The sequence below is a fragment of the Anopheles funestus genome (assembly GCF_943734845.2).
Source record: "Anopheles funestus chromosome X unlocalized genomic scaffold, idAnoFuneDA-416_04 X_unloc_67, whole genome shotgun sequence".
NCBI lineage: Eukaryota > Metazoa > Arthropoda > Insecta > Diptera > Culicidae > Anopheles > Anopheles funestus.
In genome coordinates this window covers 58,229-70,000 of record NW_026045195.1, presented here as the reverse complement: position 1 = coordinate 70,000, position 11,772 = coordinate 58,229, and the positions used below count along the sequence as shown (strand labels likewise).

General features: G+C 47.2%; 1 non-coding gene across 1 annotated transcript in view; it reads right to left on the bottom strand.

The window, feature by feature from the left end:
• LOC125773966 (5.8S ribosomal RNA) overlaps positions 1-39 on the bottom strand; it is a 158-nt gene extending 119 nt beyond the window's left edge. Inside the window, exon 1 of the ribosomal RNA XR_007420502.1 lies at positions 1-39. This exon is cut by the window's left edge and continues 119 nt beyond it. This is a non-coding gene — a ribosomal RNA (5.8S ribosomal RNA).
• Positions 40-11,772: the final 11,733 nt, after the last annotated feature.

Sequence of the window (11,772 nt, the reverse complement as noted above, 5' to 3'; positions counted from 1 at the left end):
TCATCGATCCATGAGCCGAGTGATCCCCTGCCTAGGGTTTTATAGTAAGGTTCCCAATGTAACACAATCCCGGTGGTACGTCCAAAGACTAACTTTCTGACTAAGTTGTCTTTATTACCCAATAGTCCCAGGCCTTGTGACTTGTGGCTCATGTCTACGCCCATGGCCACCATTCGCTAAGATAGTTTTGAAGTCACTTTGAAGGCCCAGGAACAACTCTCTTAGCACATCGGTTAACCTGGCGCCGCAGTCAACTCATGTGCTTGGATCGGATCGAGCTATTGAGTATTGGGCCTGCATACTCGCTCATCCGTATCCTTTGCGTACCGCCCCATGGCCCTTGTATGTCTGCACCACAGTTCCTGTTCGTTCCGTGCCTATGGCCGGATACGTATTGCACATCGGTATACCTGTCGCTACTCAGGCAACTCGTGTGCGTGGATTGGATCGAGAACATGGTGTGTGCCCCATGTTATAATTGATAGTCCATATCCACTTTATAGGTTAAAGTCATAAGTTGTGATTGCACAACCATTCTTCATAAGAGTTTAATCACTCTTCAACTAACTTTCGTTCTGGTGTCTTGGTATCAAATCGCGTAAGACACAAGATTCTACTGGCCAAATAGAATCTAGCACATTGGTTAACCTGGCGCCGCAGTCAACTCATGTGCTTGGATCGGATCGAGCTATTGAGTATTGGGCCTGCATACTCGCTCATCCGTATCCTTTGCGTACCGCCCCATGGCCCCGTCCTTAGAGTTAATGACTAGTAGGCTTAACTCTTTGTATGTCTGCACCACAGTTCCCGTTCGTTCCGTGCCGTGGCCGGATACGTATTGCACATCGGTATACCTGTCGCTACTCAGGCAACTCGTGTGCGTGGATTGGATCGAGCTCATGGGGTGTGTAGAGATTCCATGTTATAATTGCAAGTCCATATCCACTTTATAGGTTAAAGTCATAAGTTGTGATTGCACAACCATACTTCATAAGAGTTTAATAACTCTTCAACTAACTTTCGTTCTGGTGTCTTGGTATCAAATCGCATAAGACACAAGATTCTACTGGCCAAATAGAATCTAGCACATTGGTTAACCTGGCGCCGCAGTCAACTCATGTGCTTGGATCGGATCGAGCTATTGAGTATTGGGCCTGCATACTCGCTCATCCGTATCCTTTGCGTACCGCCCCATGGCCCCGTCCTTAGAGTTAATGACTAATAGGCTTAACTCTTTGTATGTCTGCACCACAGTTCCCGTTCGTTCCGTGCCGTGGCCGGATACGTATTGCACAACAGTAGATACCATCACCTGACGTATCTAACACACCACTATTGTAACTCGTCGTCGAAGGACCTTTCAAGTGCCTGATGGCCAGGGGAGCTCTTACACGGCACGGAGACACAGTGATGCTCGCCCATCACAGTGTACAACGATCGAGTTTGCTTAAGTGTCTGGGTACCTACACACCAGACACAATGCAATGGCCACGGATCCACACAAGGCACATCACATGCAGAAAGCTTCACCAGATTATGACACATACCACACTCTTGTAACTCGTCGTCGAAGGGGCGTTCAAAGTGCCTTACGGCTAGGGGAGATCTAGCACGGCACGGAGACACAGTGATGGTTGCCCATCAAAGTGTACAACGATCGAGTTTGCTTTCCGCGCAAGCGTTCTAAGTGTCTGGGTACCTACACACCAGACACAATGCAATGGCCACGGATCCACACAAGGCACATCACATGCAGAAAGCTTCACCAGATTCTGACACATACCACACTCTTGTAACTCGTCGTCGAAGGGGCGTTCAAAGTGCCTTACGGCTAGGGGGGATTCTAGCACGGCACGGAGACACAGTGATGGTCACCCATCAAAGTGTACAACGATCGAGTTTGCTTTCCGCGCAAGCGTTCTAAGTGTCTGGGTATCTAAGCACCAGACACAATGCAATGGCCACGGATCCACACAAGGCACATCACATGCAGAAAGCTTCACCAGATTCTGACACATACCACACACATGCAACTCGTCGTCGAAGGGGCGTTCAAGTGCCTTACGGCTAGGGGAGATCTAGCTCGGCACGGGGACACAGTGATGGTCACCCATCAAAGTGTACAACGAACGAGTTGGCTTTCAACAAATTCTGACACATAGCAAGCGAGCGACCGAGCTACACCGAAGGCAGCCCATGGTTGGTCACTCGCGGACGATCATCAGTAATGATCCTTCCGCAGGTTCACCTACGGAAACCTTGTTACGACTTTTACTTCCTCTAAATCATCAAGTTCGGTCAACTTCAGCCATGCCAGCTGCAGCTCACGAAGGAACCGCGGAAGGTAAGCCTCCAGAAACCTCACTAAATAATCCATCGGTAGTAGCGACGGGCGGTGTGTACAAAGGGCAGGGACGTAATCAGCACTAGCTAATGACTAGTGCTTACTAGAAATTCCAGGTTCATGGGGACCGTTGCAGTCCCCAATCCCGACTAGATGGGCATTTTAGTGATTTCCCGTTCCTCTCGGAATGGGGGCGCCTATTGGCGAGAACACGCTGCGACCCACATTGTAGCACGCGTGCAGCCCAGAACATCTAAGGGCATCACGGACCTGTTATCGCTCATTCTCAGCTTGCTAAACACAAGTTGTCCCGCTAAGCAGGGCAAACGTAGCCGACGACCGCCCGTGAAGGCGCCGCCCGGCTGTAACGTCAGGTGCGCCCGGAGGCGCACTGCTGACAGCGTTCTAGTTAGCATGTTTGAGTCACGTTCGTTATCGGAATTAACCAGACAAATCATTCCACGAACTAAGAACGGCCATGCACCACTACCCTTAAATTTGAAAAGAGCTATCAATCTGTCTTACCTCGATAAGTTTGGACCTGGTAAATTTTCCCGTGTTGAGTCAAATTAAGCCGCAAGCTCCACTTCTTGTGGTGCCCTTCCGTCAATTCCTTTAAGTTTCAACTTTGCAACCATACTTCCCCCGGAACCCGATTTTGGTTTCCCGGAAGCGACTGAGAGCACCGAATAGGGGTAGCGTCTCCCAATTGCTAATTGGCATCGTTTACGGTTAGAACTAGGGCGGTATCTAATCGCCTTCGATCCTCTAACTTTCGTTCTTGATTAAAGAAAGCATCCATGGCAAACGCTTTCGCTTCAGTTGGTCCTACGACGGTCTACGAATTTCACCTCTCGCGCCGTAATACCAATGCCCCCAACTACTTCTGTTAATCATTACCTCTAGGTTTCTGACAAACCAACGAAATCGTATAAACCGAGGTCATATTCCATTATTCCATGCAAGATTATTCTCGGCCAACGCCAACCCCACGGGGGGGCCGGACGCTTTGTCTTAGCCTGCTTTGAGCACTCTAATTTGTTCAAGGTAAATGTGAGTATCTTGAGCACCATGAGGAGCCCGTGCCGGAGTTAACCGGTAGCACGGTACTCGTTCACAGAGTAACGCCCAAGTACACCATTGTGAGTCGCAGCCGTGAGCGCGCGCACGAACGGCCCCGGCGTGTAACCGGGCGCCCGTGGCGGTCACGTGTCTGGACGGGCAATCAACTTCGAACGTTTTAACCGCAACAACTTTAATATACGCTAGTGGAGCTGGAATTACCGCGGCTGCTGGCACCAGACTTGCCCTCCACTTGATCCTTGTTGAAGGATTTATACTCAACTCATTCCAATTATGGACCATCGTTAGAGAGGTCCATATTGTTATTTCTCGTCACTACCTCCCCGTACTGGGATTGGGTAATTTACGCGCCTGCTGCCTTCCTTGGATGTGGTAGCCATTTCTCAGGCTCCCTCTCCGGAATCGAACCCTGATTCCCCGTTACCCGTCGCAACCATGGTAGTCCTCTACACTACCATCAATAGTTGATAGGGCAGACATTTGAAAGATCTGTCGTCAGTCGACAAGCGACCATACGATCTGCGTCCTTATCCAGACTTCAACTCAAGCCGCCCGGAGGCGATTGGTTTAACTAATAAGTGCACCAGTTCAGCTACCCGCGAGGGCAACAGTCCCGGCATGTTGCATGTATTAGCTCTGGATTTTCCACAGTTATCCAAGTAACTAGTGGTAGGATGATCTTGTGAATTATAGCTGTTATACTGAGCCTTATGCGGTTTCACATTCATTTATGTTTGTACTTAGACATGCATGGCTTAACCTTTGAGACAAGCGTATATTACTGGTAGGATCAACCAGAATTCGTTCCACTACAGACACACACTCGCTTAGTGGGAAATAAATTTCCACACAACTCTCTCTCTCTAGAACCATATGGAATGGCTCTTTGGTGTTGGGTAAGGCACCAATTTGTTGGGGTGTAACGGTCACCACCAACTTTAAGTTTGTTAGGGCACAACGGAAACCACTAACTAAACTTTAGGAAACTAAATTTCCTCACACATTATCTCTCACCATATTAGCACTAGGTGCTATCCACGATTGTACAACGTTTCAACTCTTGAATCGACCGTAGGGCCGCGGAATTGCTTCCGGGCCCCTATTCTCGCTATTAATTGTTCATCTCTTTCAATACATCGAGTTCGTTCCATTGGGTAGTTCGCATGGCGAACGTTTTGATGCAGCCCCCTGGGGGACCACGGCACTTTACACCGGGTATGGTGTATGCGCAACCTACAGATAACAATAAACCCCTTATGCGTGTGTAAACCGATGTTGGGCTGCTCAACATCTTTCATGGTTACATCACTTGCACCAGAACCCACGGTGCCGATTTGGTAATATGTTGTACATTTACTCTCAAGATGTACGCTTCGGCCCCTTATTCAGGGGCTCAAGCTATTACCAGCAAGAACAATCCTCATCCAGACTTGAACTCGAAACACCCGCAGGCGAACGGTTTAACTAATAAGTGCACCAGTCTTGAATCCATGCGTCGGTGGAAACAATGCCGGCGTGTTGCATGTATTAGCTCTGAACTTAGCGAGTGATTGCCTTGCAGCTGTCATACTGAGCGTAGAGCGTGATTATCGCTCACTTGAACCATGTTGAATGGCTCTTTGGTGTAGGGTAAGGCACCAATTTGTTGGGGCGTAACGGTCACCACCAACTTAAGACTTGCTTATAGGTATTTCAACGTTTTCAACTCTTAAATCGACCGTGTTTCATTATCATCTCTTCTTCTTATTAAATGCATAGAGCTCGTTCCATTGGGTAGTTCGCGTGGCGAACGGTTTGATGCAGCCCCCCGGGGGGGACCACGGCACTTTACACCGGGCATGGTGTATGCGCAACCTACAGATCACCAATATATTTGTGATCGATAATGCACACTTCTTACACGACTGACCAGTCGACAGCGCTGCCTTCCTATTATGCGTGTGTAAACCGATGTTGGGCTGCTCAACATCTTTCACGGTTACATCACTTGCACCCGAACCCATGGTGCCGATTTGGTAATATGTTGTACATGGTCTCAAGATGTACGCTTCGACCCCTTATTCAGGGGCTCAAGCTATTACCAGCAAGATCAATCCTCATCCAGACTTGAACTCGAAACACCCGGAGGCGAACGGTTTAACTAATAAGTGCACCAGTCTTGAATCCATGCGTCGGTGGAAACAATGCCGGCATGTTGCATGTATTAGCTCTGAACATAGCGAGTGATTGCCTTGCAGCTGTCGAACTGAGCGTAGAATGTGATTATCGCTCACTTGAAAGGGTCAAGCCCTTTCGAGTCGTCCGGTTTTTACGCCAGACGACTCGGTTCACCATCTTTCGGGAAGGGACCGTCTCGGTCGCAAGCTGCTCCGGTCCCCAAACAACCTGCGACAAATGATAGGAAATGCCGACATCAATATGTGTTCAGTTTGGTTTATCGCTCATAGGTCTTTTTGACCATCGATCCCTGATTATAACTCTCAATTAAACAGTCAGGAGAGTAAGGCATGCCCATCGATATCTCATCGACAGGCGATACCGCAAGAACGGCCAACGACACATCAGGTGATCGATTATTGCTACGACTTTTGCTTAATCGTTTCCACTCCTTGGAGAAAGAAACCCCCGGGGACCGTCTCGGTCGCAAGCTGCTCCGGTCCCTAAACAACCTGCGACAAATGATAGGAAATGCCGACATCAATACGTGTTCAGTTTGGTTTATCGCTCATTGGTCTGTTTGACCATCGATCCCTGATTAAACTCTCAGTAATCCAGTCGGGAGAGTAAGGCATGCCCATCGATATCTCATCGACAGGCGATACCGCTTGAACGGCCAACGACACATCAGAGGATCGTATCTTGCTACAACTTTTGCTTAATCGTTTCTTCTCCTTGGAGAAAGAAACCCCCGGGGACCGTCTCGGCCGCAAGCTGCTCCGGTCCCTAAACAACCTGCGGCATCAAATGATAGGAAAAGCCGACATCAATACGTGTTCAGTTTGGTTTATCGCTCATTGGTCTTGTTTGACCATCGATCCCTGATTAATACTCTCAATTAGAAGGTCGGTAGAGTAAGGCATGCCCATCGATATCTCATCGACAGGCGATACCGCATGAACGGCCAACGACACATCAGAGGATCGTATCTTGCTACAACTCTTGCTTAATAGTTTCCACTCCTTGGAGAAAGAAACCCCCGGGGACCGTCTCGGCCGCAAGTTGCTCCGGTCCCTAAACAACCTGCGGCATCAAATGATAGGAAAAGCCGACATCAATACGTGTTCAGTTTGGTTTATCGCTCATAGGTCTGTTTGACCATCGATCCTAGAATTCAACTTTCGAGTAAGGCATGCCCGTCGATATCTCATCGATAGGCGATACCGGTAGAACGGCCAACGACACACATCTAGGATCGCATTTACTCTTCCTTGGATGGATAACCAATACCCTAGGACCGTTTCATCGCGAGCTGCTCCGGTCCTCAAACAACTCGCGAACCACCGATAGGATGATATTAGGAATGGCCGACTTTCATCCTTTAACTCTCAGTTCTGCTTACCAAAACATAGGTACTTGGACCTTAAAGACCACTATATGTTCCCCGATCGGGGGCAATCGGAACGTCTATCCATCATCAACATCGTTTCACTCATTCCGAACCACCAAATTGGACAGACAGTACCATATTCACCAACCGATTGCTTCAACTTCGCAAACTGTATGGTAAGTTCTACTAATTTCACATCTTACCATCGACTAATAGTGCATAAATCCACTTGGAAATCACTTTTCCTTGGTCCTCGGACCTTCTACGACAACGTCCAACAAATATCCGAAGTCGTTTCCCAACTTAGACCAAGCATTTCGTATCTTTACTTCTAATCGATTTTTTCTCGCATAATTGACGATCAAAATCTAAAAACCACATTTTGAGCCAGAAGCAGTCGTCCGATCGTCCTGGGGGTAGTCTCAATCGATTTAGAAGGGTCCAATTCATAAAGATACATACTCAGTCAAAATCATGCTTCTGGCTCACCTACCCCCTATATAGTAAACAAAAGCGTACAGGCGTGGAAAACGTGCCATTTTTCTCCATCACGGACTTTTTTTTTCTCGTTGCACCGACTCTAGTAAAAAAGTGAAATTTTTTACTAGTTACCAACTTTTGCAAATTATCATCGGATATCACTTTTTATGGTCTATAGTAAGTTCTTATCACGTTTTAGTAGTTTTTGAAAAAAAAATTTTTTTGAACTTTTCAAAATTTTTCAAAACAAAGTTTTTGTAGGCGGTTTTGTGTATGGAGGGTTACTAGTCTCGGGGTCACTGTTTGACCAAAAAACCACTATATATCATTCGAAAGGTAATTTCAAGGGCTACAAAAAATTGTTCTACGGCACCCCCCTCCGACGTCTAGTATTCGAGTTATTGGCCAAAAACCATCACTTGAGCGATTTTTCGTTCAGGGTACCCGACTCTAGTAAAAAAGTGAAATTTTTCTCGATTGACCAAGTGTTGCAAATGACCATCGGATTTCACTTTTTATGGTCTATAGTGAGTTCTGATCACGATTTGGTACTTTTTGAAAAAATTTTTTTGACGCACTTTTCAAAATTTTGCAAAACCAAAACTTTTTAGGCGGTTTTGTGTATGGAGGGTTACTAGTCTCGGGGTCACTGTTTGACCAAAAAACCACTATATATCATTCGAAAGGTAATTTCAAGGGCTACAAAAAATTGTTCTACGGCACCCCCCTCCGACGTCTAGTATTCGAGTTATTGGCCAAAAACCGCAACTATAGCGGTTTTTCGTACAGGGTACCCGACTCTAGTAAAATGATGCGATTTTTACTAGTCTAGGAACTTTTTGGTCAAAAAATCAAGTATATGTCATTCGATAGATAATTTCAAGGGCTACCAAAAATTGTTCCACGACACCCCCCTGCGACGTCTAGTATTCGAGTTATTAGCCAAAAACCGCAACTTAAGCGGTTTTTCGTCCAGGGTACCCGACTCTAGTAAAATGATGCGATTTTTACTAGTCTAGGGAACTTTTTGGCCAAAAATCAAGTATATGTCATTCGATAGATAATTTCAAGGGCTACCAAAAATTGTTCCACGACACCCCCCTGCGACGTCTAGTATTCGAGTTATTAGCCAAAAACCGCAATTATAGCGGTTTTTCGTCCAGGGTACCCGACTCTAGTAAAATGATGCGATTTTTACTAGTCTAGGGAACTTTTTGGCCAAAAATCAAGTATATGTCATTCGATAGATAATTTCAAGGGCTACCAAAAATTGTTCCACGACACCCCCCTGCGACGTCTAGTATTCGAGTTATTAGCCAAAAACCGCAATTATAGCGGTTTTTCGTCCAGGGTACCCGACTCTAGTAAAATGATGCGATTTTTACTAGTCTAGGGAACTTTTTGGCCAAAAATCAAGTATATGTCATTCGATAGATAATTTCAAGGGCTACCAAAAATTGTTCCATGACACCCCCCTGCGACGTCTAGTATTCGAGTTATGGGCCAAAAACCATTCATACTTGAGCATTTTGCTCATTTTGCCTGTACGGGTACCGGGGACTAGTAAAATCAGGCCAATTTTACTAGAGTAGGGGTCCTTTTTGGTCAAAAAAACAACTTTTGCTCGTTCGATAGGGAATCGATAGGGCAACAAAAAATCGTTCTACGACCCCCCCTTCCGATGTCTAGTATTCGAGTTATGGGCCAAAAACAGTTTATAGCTAATTTTTCACTCGATTTTTCACCAAGTATCGCACATTACTCCGGTTCTATACATTGGATCGTCAATCTTTAAGATTTTATGGGTAGTTCCAACTGTTTGCTACATTTCATCCATACATCACCAACCGATTCAATGTCTGTGCTAGAAGTTATTAGAGGAATAAAAAAATTTACCCTTGGCTTTGGACCGTACAATTTTACCCATTTTTGGCCCATATTTGCCCCATAGCTCCGCCGGTATCCAAGATATGGCCACACTTTCTTCTGGCCATGGGTAGATGGCACTTGTGGCTAGATTTCTTCCATGCACCACTAATCGCTACCATGTCTGTGGCCGGAGCTATTCACGAAAGCGCCTCGCGCACTTGGTCGGATTTTTGGTCCAACTTGCACCATTTTTGGCCCATATTTGCCCCATAGCTCCGCCGGTATCCAAGATATCGCCACACTTTCTTCTGGCCATGGGTAGATGGCACTTGTGGCTAGATTTCTTCCATGCACCACTAATCGCTACCATGTCTGTGGCCGGAGCTATTCGACGAACAACCATCGCATTTACCTAGGTACTTTTTCGGATTTTTGGTCCAACTTGCACCATTTTTGGCCCATATTTGCCCCATAGCTCCGCCGGTATCCAAGATAGCGCCACACTTTCTTCTGGCCATGGGTAGATGGCACTTGTGGCTAGATTTCTTCCATGCACCACTAATCGCTACCATGTCTGTGGCCGGAGCTATTCGACGAACAACCATCGCATTTACCTAGGTACTTTTTCGGATTTTTGGTCCAACTTGCACCATTTTTGGCCCGTATTTGCCCCATAGCTCCGCCGGTATCCAAGATATGGCCACACTTTCTTCTGGCCATGGGTAGATGGCACTTGTGGCTAAATTTCTTCCATGCACCACTAATCGCTACCATGTCTGTGGCCGGAGCTATTCACGAAAGCGCCTCGCGCACTTGGTCGGATTTTTGGTCCAACTTCACCATTTTTGGCCCATATTTGCACCATAGCTCCGCCGGTATCCAAGATATGGCCACACTTTCTTCTGGCCATGGGTAGATGGCACTTGTGGCTAGATTTCTTCCATGCACCACTAATCGCTACCATGTCTGTGGCCGGAGCTATTCACGAAAGCGCCTCGCGCACTTGGTCGGATTTTTGGTCCACCTGGCACCATTGTTGGCCCGTATTTGCCCCATAGCTCCGCCGGTATCCAAGATATGGCCACACTTTGTTCTGGCCATGGGTAGATGGCACTTGTGGCTAGATTTCTTCCATGCACCACTAATCGCTACCATGTCTCTGGCCGGAGCTATTCGACGAACAACCATCGCATTTACCTAGGTACTTTTTCGGATTTTTGGTCCAACTTGCACCATTTTTGGCCCATATTTGCCCCATAGCTCCGCCGGTATCCAAGATATGGCCACACTTTCTTCTGGCCATGGGTAGATGGCACTTGTGGCTAGATTTCTTCCATGCACCACTAATCGCTACCATGTCTGTGGCCGGAGCTATTCACGAAAGCGCCTCGCGCACTTGGTCGGATTTTTGGTCCAACTTGCACCATTTTTGGCCCATATTTGCCCCATAGCTCCGCCGGTATCCAAGATATGGCCACACTTTCTTCTGGCCATGGGTAGATGGCACTTGTGGCTAGATTTCTTCCATGCACCACTAATCGCTACCATGTCTGTGGCCGGAGCTATTCGACGAACAACCATCGCATTTACCTAGGTACTTTTTCGGATTTTTGGTCCAACTTGCACCATTTTTGGCCCATATTTGCCCCATAGCTCCGCCGGTATCCAAGATATGGCCACACTTTCTTCTGGCCATGGGTAGATGGCACTTGTGGCTAGATTTCTTCCATGCACCACTAATCGCTACCATGTCTGTGGCCGGAGCTATTCACGAAAGCGCCTCGCGCACTTGGTCGGATTTTTGGTCCACCTGGCACCATTGTTGGCCCGTATTTGCCCCATAGCTCCGCCGGTATCCAAGATATGGCCACACTTTGTTCTGGCCATGGGTAGATGGCACTTGTGGCTAGATTTCTTCCATGCACCACTAATCGCTACCATGTCTCTGGCCGGAGCTATTCGACGAACAACCATCGCATTTACCTAGGTACTTTTTCGGATTTTTGGTCCAACTTGCACCATTTTTGGCCCATATTTGCCCCATAGCTCCGCCGGTATCCAAGATATGGCCACACTTTCTTCTGGCCATGGGTAGATGGCACTTGTGGCTAGATTTCTTCCATGCACCACTAATCGCTACCATGTCTGTGGCCGGAGCTATTCACGAAAGCGCCTCGCGCACTTGGTCGGATTTTTGGTCCAACTTGCACCATTTTTGGCCCATATTTGCCCCATAGCTCCGCCGGTATCCAAGATATGGCCACACTTTCTTCTGGCCATGGGTAGATGGCACTTGTGGCTAGATTTCTTCCATGCACCACTAATCGCTACCATGTCTGTGGCCGGAGCTATTCGACGAACAACCATCGCATTTACCTAGGTACTTTTTCGGATTTTTGGTCCAACTTGCACCATTTTTGGCCCATATTTGCCCCATAGCTCCGCCGGT